This window comes from Cervus canadensis, chromosome 2 (genome assembly GCF_019320065.1).
Source record: "Cervus canadensis isolate Bull #8, Minnesota chromosome 2, ASM1932006v1, whole genome shotgun sequence".
NCBI classification, from domain to species: Eukaryota; Metazoa; Chordata; class Mammalia; order Artiodactyla; family Cervidae; genus Cervus; species Cervus canadensis.
In genome coordinates, this window is record NC_057387.1 from 855,966 (window position 1) to 868,322 (window position 12,357).

At 39.8% G+C, this 12,357-nt stretch overlaps 1 protein-coding gene across 2 annotated transcripts in view; it reads right to left on the bottom strand.

Annotated features, from left to right (window-relative positions):
• Positions 1-12,357, bottom strand: part of MPZL1 (myelin protein zero like 1) — a 78,716-nt gene that overhangs the window by 36,581 nt on the left and 29,778 nt on the right. The window lies entirely within an intron of this gene.

A 12,357-nucleotide genomic window follows, 5' to 3' on the forward strand; every position in this document is an offset into this window, starting at 1 on the left:
GCAATCCATTTTGAATATAGCAGTGTGCACATGACCTTCCCAAACTCCCTAACTATCCCTTCCCCGGCAACTATAAGTTCATTTTCTAAGCAGACCAACCACATTTTAACCACACAGGGGGAAATGAATTAAATGAGGGAGGAAATATTCAACCTTTATAGGACCACAGGTATGTATTGAAAGAGCTGATCTTCTACCTGGTGATTCTTTGGGCAGGTTCTGAATAAAATGCAAATTTGTCCATGCTAATTTTTAATTTAAAACCCAGTTTAAAAGCTCCCTTATTTGCTTCCTCCTTCTCCTGCTTTATATTTGGTGAGGGCAATTGCTGGTGAGCTGCATCAGCCTGCTCTTGCTTCCTTCAGCGTGCCCTGCAGCGGGCACATTTCTGGGCACCACTGGGGATGAGGCCACCTCTGAAATCCTACAGAATCCTGACTCCACCTAAACAGGACTTCAGGAAAAATCTCCCTGATCTGCCTACCTCTTGCCCCCACTACTCAATATTTCTTGCATGTCCCTCTGCAATTGCAGTCTACTGAAGCTTCACTTTCAAGTGAGAAGCCAAAGCTTTCTGATACTTAGTCCTGCAATTTTCTTGAACTTCACTATGACTCAAGACTCTGAAAGAAGGAACCTCATCTTATTTGGCCTGTGTGTGCCCAACACCGGAGACAATTCCTGGTGGTCACAAAGTTCTCAAGGAACATTTGAGGAGTAAACTTAACAGTTTACTGGTAACAGTTGCATTTTTAGGATTCCTATAATGTGAAGCTTTGGTTAATGAAATGTATAAGTACCTTTGAACAAAGAAAGAAAGGAAACCAAGTTGCCCTAAAACGGAAATCTAATTCCACTCAAACTCTCTGGCTCTTAGAAAAATCTGGCAAAACAGTCCAGATTAATTAGTACCAATTTACAACTCCCAAAAGAGTTCAAGTATAAATGCTTACCCTTGGACAGAAGTAAAATACAAGACAAGAATGAAAATATGTGCCCGCTTTCCTGTTGAGATGCAGGCTTTGTTAAAATAAAACAAAGACAGTAACATCAATTAAATGACTTATTATAGCAAGTAAGTGCTAGGTTCTGTGGGGATGCAGTCTCAGTAAATACTATGCACATATACAAACACACAAGAATGTATACAGCAAATATTAGACGCATACAGCATGCAGGGTCAGAGCACAAGGGAGGACACAAAGAGCCCTCCAAACAAGGCTTACGGGCTACCCAATCTGTATTTTATTTCCTGTTTATACCACCTTATTGTCCCTAGAAAAGTTCCTATAAAGCATCTCCCTAAGGTGCAAATAGACTACATGTAGTTAATTAAAGTTGAAGTTTGAGAAATGAAGAGGTCAGGGAGTATTTTAGGGAAAATATATTAGAATTTTATCTGGAATGTTGAGAAGAATCAAAACAGATAGGAAAAGCATTTTGCAGAGACAGAAAAGCACGAGACACCGTTTCCAAACAGACTGTGTAGATTAGTTTGGCTAGGGTAGAAGAAAATGTTATAGCTGAAAGGGGGGACTTCCCTGGAAGCACAGTGGAAAAGAACCTGCCTGCCAACGCAGGGGACACAGGTTCGATTCCTTGTCTGGGAAGATGCCACATGCCTCGGAGCAACTAAGACTGGATGCCACGACTACTGAGCCCCCACTTCAGAGCCTGAGCTCTGCAACAAGCCACAGCAACGAGGCCAGAGCACCACAGCTAGAGAGGAGCCTCCACTCACCACAGCCAGAGAAAGCCCTTGCACAGCAACGGAGATCCAGTGCAACCAGAAATAAAGAGAATTATTAAAAAAATAATCATAAAGTTGAAAGGGTAAGCTGAGAAGCTGGAACCTCATCCTGTGAGCAAATGGGCAACAATGCATATTTTTAAGTTGGGCAATAAGGTAAAAGTGGGCTTCTTGGCAGAGATCTGAAGAAACACAGAAAAATGAAGGAAAGGAAAGGCATTTAGAATATTTTCTCAAACAATTTTTGTTTTGTTCATTCTGCCCCCAACACTGGACAAAGTAGAAAAACTTCTGGGAATGACTCCTCTAAATCTTTCAAAAGCAACAATACTACTAAGAAACCAAATTATTTTTATATTTATTAACCTACAAATTGACTTTAGATATGTAAAGGATATTTTTTAAAACTAAGAATTGTACATATATAATTTCTTTGAAGTTATTAATATTAATAAAAATAAAAATTAATTGAAAAAAGTATTAATAGTAAGGAATTCTACATAATCATTGGAGAAGGAAATGGCAACCCACTCCAGTACTCTTGCCTGGAAAATTCCGTGGACAGAGGAGCCTGGTGGGCTGCAGCCCATGGGGTCTTGAAGAGTCGGACACAACTGAGCGACTTCACTTTCACTTTTCACTTTCATGCATTGGAGAAGGAAATGGCAACCCACTCCAGTGTTCTTGCCTGGAGAATCCCAGGGACGGGGGGAGCCTGGTGGGCTGCCGTCTATGGGGTCGCACAGAGTCGGACATGACTGAAGCGACTTAGCAGCAGCAGCTACGTAGTCATATTTGTCATATGGTTGCCAGTTTCAGTTTCTTGAAGTTATTTTTTAACACCATAACTATTTTGATGAAAATCTTGCTAAAATGCATTATTTTTCTTCTGTCTTCATAAAAAGATAACACAGTGAGTGAAGATTTTCAGAAAAACAATATTTACAGAGTTGTGAAGCATTCCTCCACAAGATAGTTATTAATCAGAGGGAAAAAGTAGTTCCTTGACAGTGGAGAAATAGGGCAGGCACTGTGAAAATGCAGTGAAAGTGCCTAGTCCTAACCACTGGACTTCGTGCATGCCCGCTAAGGCACTTCAGTTGTGCCGTGACCCTAAGGACTGTAGCCCACCAGGCTCCTCTGTCCATGGGCTTCTCCAGGCAGGAATACTGGAGTGGGTTGCCATGCCCTCCTCAGGGTCCTTAGTCTTTACAAAACACACATTAAAGTATTTAAGGGTAAAGGTGGCACCCCCACCCTCCACAGTATTAAAGGATAAAGTACCAACATTTCTGCTGTTTTTACATAGTTGAAAGATACACATACAAAGATTAAGAAAATGTAATAAAATGTTAACATTTGAGAAATCTGGTTGAACAGTAGATGGTATTCTCTGCATTCTTTCATTACTTTTCTGTAAGTCTAAAATTATATCAAAATAAAGATAAAAATAAATATATTATTTTATTGAAATTTTGGCTAACTCTTCGGTAACTCAGGACTTGTGTGGCCATCAAGAACACTATAATTTAGTGTTACCCTCTGGGACCACTCAGATATGTAGGACTATTTGCCTCTATCCAGTTGCCTCCAGTCATGATTATTTTTGAACTTTTGTGCATTAAAATTAAAAAATGTTCTTACAATTATCATTCCAATCAAGTAATCACTTGTCAGTATTGCTGACTGCAGTTTGCCTTCAGTATACCCTATTCCACCTCCTAATTAACTGCTCTAATCTATTACAGGCTTGGAAATTCATCTAGTTCCTATTTATTTTACAGATGAAAAGACTCTAGTCCAGAAAGGGTAAGTAACTTACTGAAGGTATCCATTATCATCAAGAACAGAAAAGGGATTTGAACAATTCCAAAATACTTTTTGTGACATCATGCTAATTTGATTGGAGCATAAAATAAGAGGAAATTGTCTCTTAATAAAGCACTGTGTTATACTGAGATCAGACTTGTGGTTGCCAAGTGGGAAGCGGGGAAAAAGAGGGATGGACTGGGAATTTGGGGTTGGCAGATGCAAATTCTTACATTTAGAATGGATAAACAAGGTCCTACTGTATAGCACAGGGAACTATATACAATCTCATGGGATAAAAAAAGAATGAATATATGTGTAAAACTGAGTCACTGTTGTACAGCAGAGATTGGCACAACATTGTAAATCAACTTTTCCTCAAAAAAAATCTTTTTTAATTAAAAAAAAAAGGAACTGTGTTACAAGTAAGGCTCAGGAACTATAAGGAGTGGGCTTTATCATATTAGCTGTCTCTTGGCCTTTTTGCTTACCTTCAAATGGCCAGATAAGCCTTTGCAGATTATCAAAGTGGTGAGAGCATTTCAAGATTTCCCCCAAACTTCTTCTTTATTTAAAAAAGAGACCCACATGTTTCAAAATCTCCAGATATCCTATTGCTTACTGAGTGGCTGGCTGAATTGCCCAAAGCTTAGATTATTACCCACCTATATTCATATACACAAGAGACAACAATGCCACAGAACAGCAAAAGGAGGACACTTGCTACTAACTCATCTGTAAACAAATATAGTTAACATGTGTAACAAAATGTTAGAACACTTTGTTCCTCCGAAAGTATTTTTACAGATACTTTCTGATAACTGAAAGAATCTTCTGCCTCCTGACTCACTGTAAACATCTAATGGAGTGAAAGCTCTTGAAATAATTTCTTGGGATCATTCCCCTCAGAGGACTGGCATTTACTCAAAGGCTTCTGAATGGTAAGAACTGCTTAGAACAACAAAGTCTGTCAAATACGAGGAAGCTAGTATGAAATGTTTCAAGCCACAAGACATTTTGAAATAATTTCCAAACCCAAATGTTTATATAAATGTCCATCAATGGGGGGATTGTTTAAATAAATTTAATAAATCTGTATAGGAAAATACCCTGATATCATAAGAATGAGGAAGTTCTTTACAGCTGATATGAAATGATCTCCAAGACATATTAAGAGAAAAAAGCAAAAGGTAGACACACCATATACAAAAATTAACTCAAAATGTATCACTCACTTGAATGTAAGAACTAAAACTATAAGACAACATAGTTTTTAGGTATTATAAAAGTATGAGTGACAAAAGAAAAATAGGTAAATTGCACTTATAATTAAAAATCTTTGTGCCTCAACGGTATCAAGAAAGTCAACCCACAGGATGGGAGAAAATATTTTCAAATCAATTATTTGTTGAGGGACTTATATTTAAAATATACAAGTAATCCTTACAATTCAATAATAAAAAGACAAACTAAAAGATGAGCAAAGAACTTGAATAGGTATTTCTCCAAAAGAAGACATAATACACATGACCAGTAAGCAAATGAAAAGATTCTCAAACATTACTAATAATTAGGGAAAGGCAAATGAAACCACAATGTGATACACAATGCGATGATCTTCGATTTTTGAATGTTGAGTTTTAAGCCAGCTTTTTCACTCTCCTCCTTCACCTTCATCAAGAGGCTCTTTAGTTCTTCGCTTTAGCCATTAGGGTGGTGTTATCTGCATATCTGAGGATACTGATATTTCTCCCAGCAATCTTGACTTCAGCTTGAGCTTCAACCAGTCTGGCATTTTGCATGATGTACTATGCAAATAAGTTAAATAAGCAGTGACAATACACAGCCTTGACGAACTCCTTTCCCAATTTGGAACCAGTTCGTTCTTCCATGTCAGGTTTTAACTGTTGCTTTTTGACCTGCTTCTCAGGAGGCAGGTAAGGTGAGAGATGGTATTCCCATCTCTTCAAGAGTTTTCCACAGTTTGTTGTGATCCACACAGTCAAAGGCTTTAGCGTAGCCAATGAAGCAGATGTCGATGTTTTTCTGGAATTCCCTCGCTTTTTCTGTGATCCAATGGATGCTGCCAATTTGATCTGTGGTTCCTCTGACTTTTCTAAATCCAGCCTGTATATCTGAAGTTCTCAGTTCACATACTGTTGATTATGTAGCTATTCACAAACACTATAACAAGTATTGATAGGGATGTGGAGAAACTAGAACTCTACATTGCTGGGAATGCAGAGAGTGGAAATGCAAAGTAGTGCAGCCCTTTGGAAAACAAGGCTGGCAGTTCCTCAAATGGTTAAACATGGGGTTACCACGCCCATCAACTGATGAATGGATAATGTGGCACATCCATACAATGGGATATTTTTCAGCCATAAAAAGAAACAAAATATTGATATATGCTGTATCATGGATGCACCTTGAAAACAGCTAAGTGAAAGCTGAATACAAAAGGCCCCACAGTATGTGACTCATTCACACAAAATTTCCAGAATACGCAAACGGATAATAGAGACAGGAAGTAGACCGGTGGGGGCTGGGGAACAGAGGGGAATGGGGAGTGACCACTAATGAATACAGGGTTTTATTACGGGGGTAATGAGCACTGTAAAACTGGATAGTAGTGATGGCTGTCCTATTCTGCGAATCATTAAAAAAACAAAACCTTGAATTCTATGCTCTTAAAGGGTGAATTTCATAGTATGCAAACAGTATCTCAGTGAAGCTGTTGTTTAAAAAAAAAAAAAAGAGGTTGTTGAACAATGTGTATGGAATGCTACTGCTTACAGATTTACTCACATTTCCATAATACATCACTGGAAAGATACAATGTTAGAAAACTAACATTGGCCTCCTCAGCGAGGGAACTGGAGATATAGGAAGATGATGTAGGAATATTTTCCATTATGTATTCTTTTTAAACTTTTGAACTATGTCAATATAGTGCTATTCAAAATTTTTGATTAGAAATAAAATACAATTGGAAAATGTTTTTAATAGACTGGTTCCTTCCTTTGGCTTGACAATACAAAGCTGTGTGCAAAACAATGCTCTCAGGTGCTGTAGATGGTAATAAGTTACTAAAGTTAGCCTTAAGTAACAGAAAAATCAGTAGTTTCCTTTTCTATACTGTTTAATTCTGGGTCCATTAATTTTTCCCTTTTGGTATTCTACTGCTTTGTATCTCAGTGGCTCTTTGATGAAGTAATTTTCTGTAGCTCTCTTACTTGAAAAGAAACCCAAACTTAAATTTCTCCAACTTCAGATCAAATTCCAGAACTTGTTAAAAAAAAAAAAAAGCAAGATATGTACTTTTTTAAATACATATATTTTATCGAAGTAAAGTTGACTCCCAGTGTTTCAGATGCACAGCAAGGTGATTTAGTTACACATACACACATATTATTTTTCAGATTATTTTCCATTATAAGTTAGTACAAGGTATTAACTATAGTTCTCTGTGCTATCCAGTAAATCTTTGTTGCCTGTTGCATATCTATTTTTTTTAATTAGAAATCTAGCATTCTATTCATACTAAGCCAAACAAGTAGAGTCAAAATGTCATAAAGTTTTTAGTTAGGCAACAAATCATAAGTTTTCTGATGATATACATATATTACACATACTATTTATATATATGTATAGAAAAGCTTTTCTACTACACTTGATAAAGGCTTGAGAAAGAACATCAAAAAAAGAAGAGATGGAGAAACTGGAAAACATAATTGAAGTGAAATGGGAGCAGTGAACATGAAACAGAAAAAGTGAAACAAACCAGATGGCGCAGTTGTGCAGTTGTTCTTCAATACAGCTGCTCACAAGCAACACAGATGGAGCAGTATCTGGGCATCTGTGTTTTTCAAAAAATTCCAAGATAATTCTGATATGCATCTGGATTTTAAAAAGTAATTACAGGTTTTTTCTATTAAATGGTAGTTTTTATGATATAGATTGTCAGGAAGCATTTAACAAGAGGCTTCCTGTGTGCTGTTTTGGATCTGTCAGGAACCCTCTGGCCCTTATTGATTCCTGAATATTCAGGAATTAAGAGGAGAGGCACGCCTTTCCCGGGGCTGAGGAATCCAGGCATTTCTCATTACAGTGATAAGTACCCTCTTCCTTTTTATGAGCCATACAGTAAAAGGTGATTGTTTGCAACTCTCTCTCTTTGATAGGGATCATCTTATGTTTTGTAAGTCTGGAATTTTAATCTTTGTCTTTGCTGAGAATAACCACCTGGTAAGACAGTATATATGCCCACGCCATGTTGATTAAAACACCTTTGCTCCATCAGAGCTTTGGTCCCCGTGTCTTTCTTTCTTTCTTTCTATTCCTTCTTTCTGTCTTTCTCTCTCTATTTCTGGCTAATTCCTTGGAGTGCGGAGGCCCGCTGAGCTCACTTTCTTGCCCAGGCTTCTAAGACCCTCTCGAGAAGGCGCACTGTGCCTTCACCCACTCGAGAGGGCTCCTGGTGCCTACGTGCAGCCACGCCAGCCCTAAGAACAGGGCTCTATTGGCTTTCCGCGTAAACAAGTGCTATCAGCCTCTTTCTCTCTCTTACTTTCTTATTGTTGACTTCGACCCACCAGGTTCCGGTCCATTAAAGGACCAACAATAGATTTCTATTATTTTCCTGTTAACCAACCATGATTCAATGGTATTAAGTGAGTAATATAGTTAATCATAATCACATAATTACAACGGTAAAAGATGTTTACCAGTTTTCACAATCAATAGCCAGACAAAAAAATAAAAGATAATTACAAATGCAAGCCAAAATGGAAACATGATTAACCTAACAATATAAAATAATTACATACAGTTTGAGGGGTCAAGGAGAGTGATGTGATTAAGTGGAAATGCATGCACGCACATGTTTTCACCTGCCCAACCAGTCTAAGTTTCTTGGTTGGTGCCTTTAATCTGTTTACATTTAAGGTAGCTATTTTTTTGGGGGGATCTAGAAGGTCTTGTAGGTCTTCTTAGAACCATTCAACTTCAGCTTCTTCAGCATTACTGGTCAGGGCCTAGACTTGGATTACAGTGATATTGAATGGTTTGTCTTGGAAATGAACAGGGATCATTCTGTCATTTTTGAGACTGCATCCAAGTACTGCATTTCAGATTCTTTTGTTGACTATGATGGCTACTCCATTTCTTCCAAGGGATTCTTGCCCATAGCAGTAGATATAATAGTCATCTGAGTTAAATTCACCCATTCCAGTCCATTTTAGTTCACTGATTCCTAAAATGTTGATGTTCACTCTTGCCATCTCCTGTTTGACCACTTCCAATTTGCCTTGACTCATGGACTTAACATTCCAGGTTCCTATGCAATATTGCTCTTTACAGTATTGGACTTTACTTCGATCACCAGTCACATCCACAGTTCAGTTCAGTCACTCAGTTGTGTCCAACTCTTTGCAACCCCATGAACCTAAGCACACCAGGCCTCCCTGTCCATCACCAACTCCCAGAGTCCATCCAAACCCACGTCCATTGAGTCAGTGATGCCATCCAACCATCTCATGCTGTCGTCCCCTTCTCCTCCTGCCCTCAATCTTTCCCAGCATCAGGGTCTTTTCAAATGAGTCAGCTCTTCACATGAGGTGGCCAAAGTATTGGAGTTTCTGCTTCAACATCAGTCCTTCTAATGGACACCCAGGACTGATTACCTTTAGGATGGACTGGTTGGATCTCCTTGCAGTCCAAGGGACTCTCAAGAGTCTTCTCCAACACCACAATTCACAAGCATCAATTCTTCTGTGCTCAGCTTTCTTTATAGTCCAACTCTCACATCCATACATGACCACTGGAAAAACTATAGCCTTGACTAGACAGACCTTTGTTGACAATGTCTCTGCTTTTTAATATGCTATCTAGGTTGGTCATATCTTTCCTTCCAAGGAGTAAGCATCTTTTAATTTCATGGCTGCAATCACCATCTGCAGTGATTTTGGAGCCCAGAAAAATAAAGTAAGTTTTTGCTTTGGTGCTCTCTCTTCATTCTTTCTGGAGTTATTACTCCACTGACCTCCAGTAGCATATTGGGCACCTACCAACCTGGGGAGTTCTTTCAGTGTCCTATCTTTTTGCCTTTTGATACTGTTCTTGGGTTCTCAAGGCAAGAATACTGAAGTGGTTTGCTATTCCCTTCTCCAGTGGACCACGTTTTGTCAGAAATCTCCACTATGACCTGTCCATCTTGAGTGGCCCTACACAGCATGGCTCATAGTTTCATTGAGTTAGACAAGGCTGTGGTCCATGTGATCAGATTGGTTAGTTTTCTGTGATTGTGGTTTTCATTCTGTCTGCCCCCTGATGGAGAAGGATAAGAGGCTTATGGAAGCTTCCTGATGGGAGAGACTGACTGAGGGGAAAACTGGGTCTTGTTCTGATGAGGTAAATCTTTAGTCCAATTTTATGTGTTCCCTCCCTGTTATTTGACCTAAGGCCAAACTATGGTGGAGGTAATGAAGATAATGGTTCAGTTCAGTTTGGTCACTCAGTCATGTCCAACTCTTTGCAACCCCATGGACTGCATTCTCTGTCCATCACCAAGTCCTGGAGTTTACTCAAACTCAAGTCCATCGAGTCGGTGATGCCATCCAACCATCCCATTCTCTATCGTCCCCTTCTCCTCCTGCATTCAATCTTTCCCAGCATGAGGGGCTTTTCCAATGAGTCAGTTTTCAGCAATCATCTCTTCAAATATTTTCTCAGGTCCTTTCTCTCTCTCTTCTTCTGGGATCCCTGTAAAGCAAATGCTAGTGTGTTTAATGTCCCACAGGTCTCTTAAGTTGTCTTCAATTTTTTTTCATTCTTTTTACCATATTCTGTTCTGTGGCAGTGATTTCCACCATTCTGTCCTCCAGGTCATTTATCTGTTCTTCTGCCTCAATTATTCTGCTATTGATTCCTTCTAGTGTATTATTCATCTGTTTGTTTGTTCTTTAGTTCTTATAAAGTGAAAGTCGTCAGCCGTGTCTGACTCTTGTGACCCATGGACTGCAGCCTCCCAGGCTCCTCTGTCCATGGAATTTTCCAGGCAAGAATACTGGAGTGCATTGCCATTTCCTACTCCAGGGGATCTTCCCGACCCAGGGATCAAACCCGAGTCTCTTACATTTCTTGCATTGGCAGGTGGGTTCTTTACCACTAGCAAGACCTGGGAAGCCTGCTGACTTAGTTCTTGTAGTTCTTAGGTCTTTGGTAAATATTTGTGCATCCTCACCATTGTTTTCCCAAGGTCCTGGATCATCATCACTATCATTATTTTGAATTTGTTTTCTGGAAGGTTGTCTGCTTCCACTTCATTTAGTTGTTTTTCTGGGGTTTTATCTTGTCCCTTCATCTGGGACACAACTTTCTGCTTTTTCATTGTGATTCACTTCCTGTAATGGGTTTTTGTTCTAGCTGTTGTGGTATTGTTGTTCTTCTTGCTTCTCTTGTCTGCCCTCTGATGGAGGAGATTAAGAGGTTTGTGTAAGCTTCCTGATGAGAGGGACTGGCAGTGGGAAAAATTGGGTCTTGCTCTGATGGACAGGGCCCTGCTCAGTAAAGCTTTAAATCCAAATATCTGCTGATAGGTGGGGTTGTGCTCCTTCCCAGTTAGTAGTTTGGCCTGAGGCGACCAAGTCTTGGGGTCTATGGGCTCTAAGGTAGGGTTAATGGCAAACTTCAAGAGGGCTCACACCAAGGGGACTTTCCAGGATTGCTGCTGCCAGTGCCCCCATCCCTGTGGTGGGCCCCTGCTAACTCACGCCCCCACAGGAGACCCTCCAACACTAACAGGTAGTTCTGGTTCAGTTTCCTGTGTGGTCACTGCTCCTTTCCTCTGGGTCTTGGTACATGCAAGATTTTGTTTGTGCCCTCCGAGACACGAGTCTGTTTCCCCCAGTCCTGTGGAAGTCCTATAGTCAAACTCCTTTGGCCTTCAAGGTCAGATTTGCCAGGGATCCCTAGTCCCTCTGTCAGATCCCCAGGCTGGGAAGCCTGACGTGTGGTTCAGAACCTTTACGATAGAGGGAGAACTTCTTTGGTATGTTGTTCTCCAGTCTGTGGGTCACCCACCTGGCAGATACGGGATTTGATTTTATTGTGACTGTGCCCCTCCTACCATCTTCCCTACCTGCGGAGGTCTCTTCTTTGTCTTTGGATGTGGGGTATCTTTTTTTTTGTGGGTTCCAGTATTCTCCTGTTGGTGGCTGTTGAACAGCTAGTTGTGATTCTGGTGCTCTTATAGGAAGAAATGAGCACACACCCTTCTACTACACCATCTTGAACCAGAAGCGACATATTTTTCTTTTTTTTTACTTTATTATAAAACCTCCCTCTATCAGACATTATACTTTACCTGCTGCTAAGTCGCTTCAGTCATGTCTGACTCTGTGCGACCCCATAGACGGCAGCCCACCAGTCTCCCCCGTCCTTGGGATTCTCTAGGCAAGAACACTGGAGTGGGTTGCCATTTCCTTCTCCAATGCATGAAAGTGAAAAGTGAAAGTGAAGTTGCTCAGTCGTGTCCGACTCTTAGCGACCCCATGGACCGCAGCCTACCAGGCTCCTCCGTCCATGGGATTTTCCAGGCAAAAGTACTGGAATGGGGTGCCATTGCCTTCTCTGATTATACTTTAGAGGAAATTAAAAGTCATAAATGATACTTAATTTAGGAATAAATTTAAGAATAAATGACCATTAGGAAAAAAACAAATACTGCTTAGAAATACTAATTCCTACATGCTCAACTCCTAAATCTCCATCCAAATGGATTCAAATTGTCCTCTGAA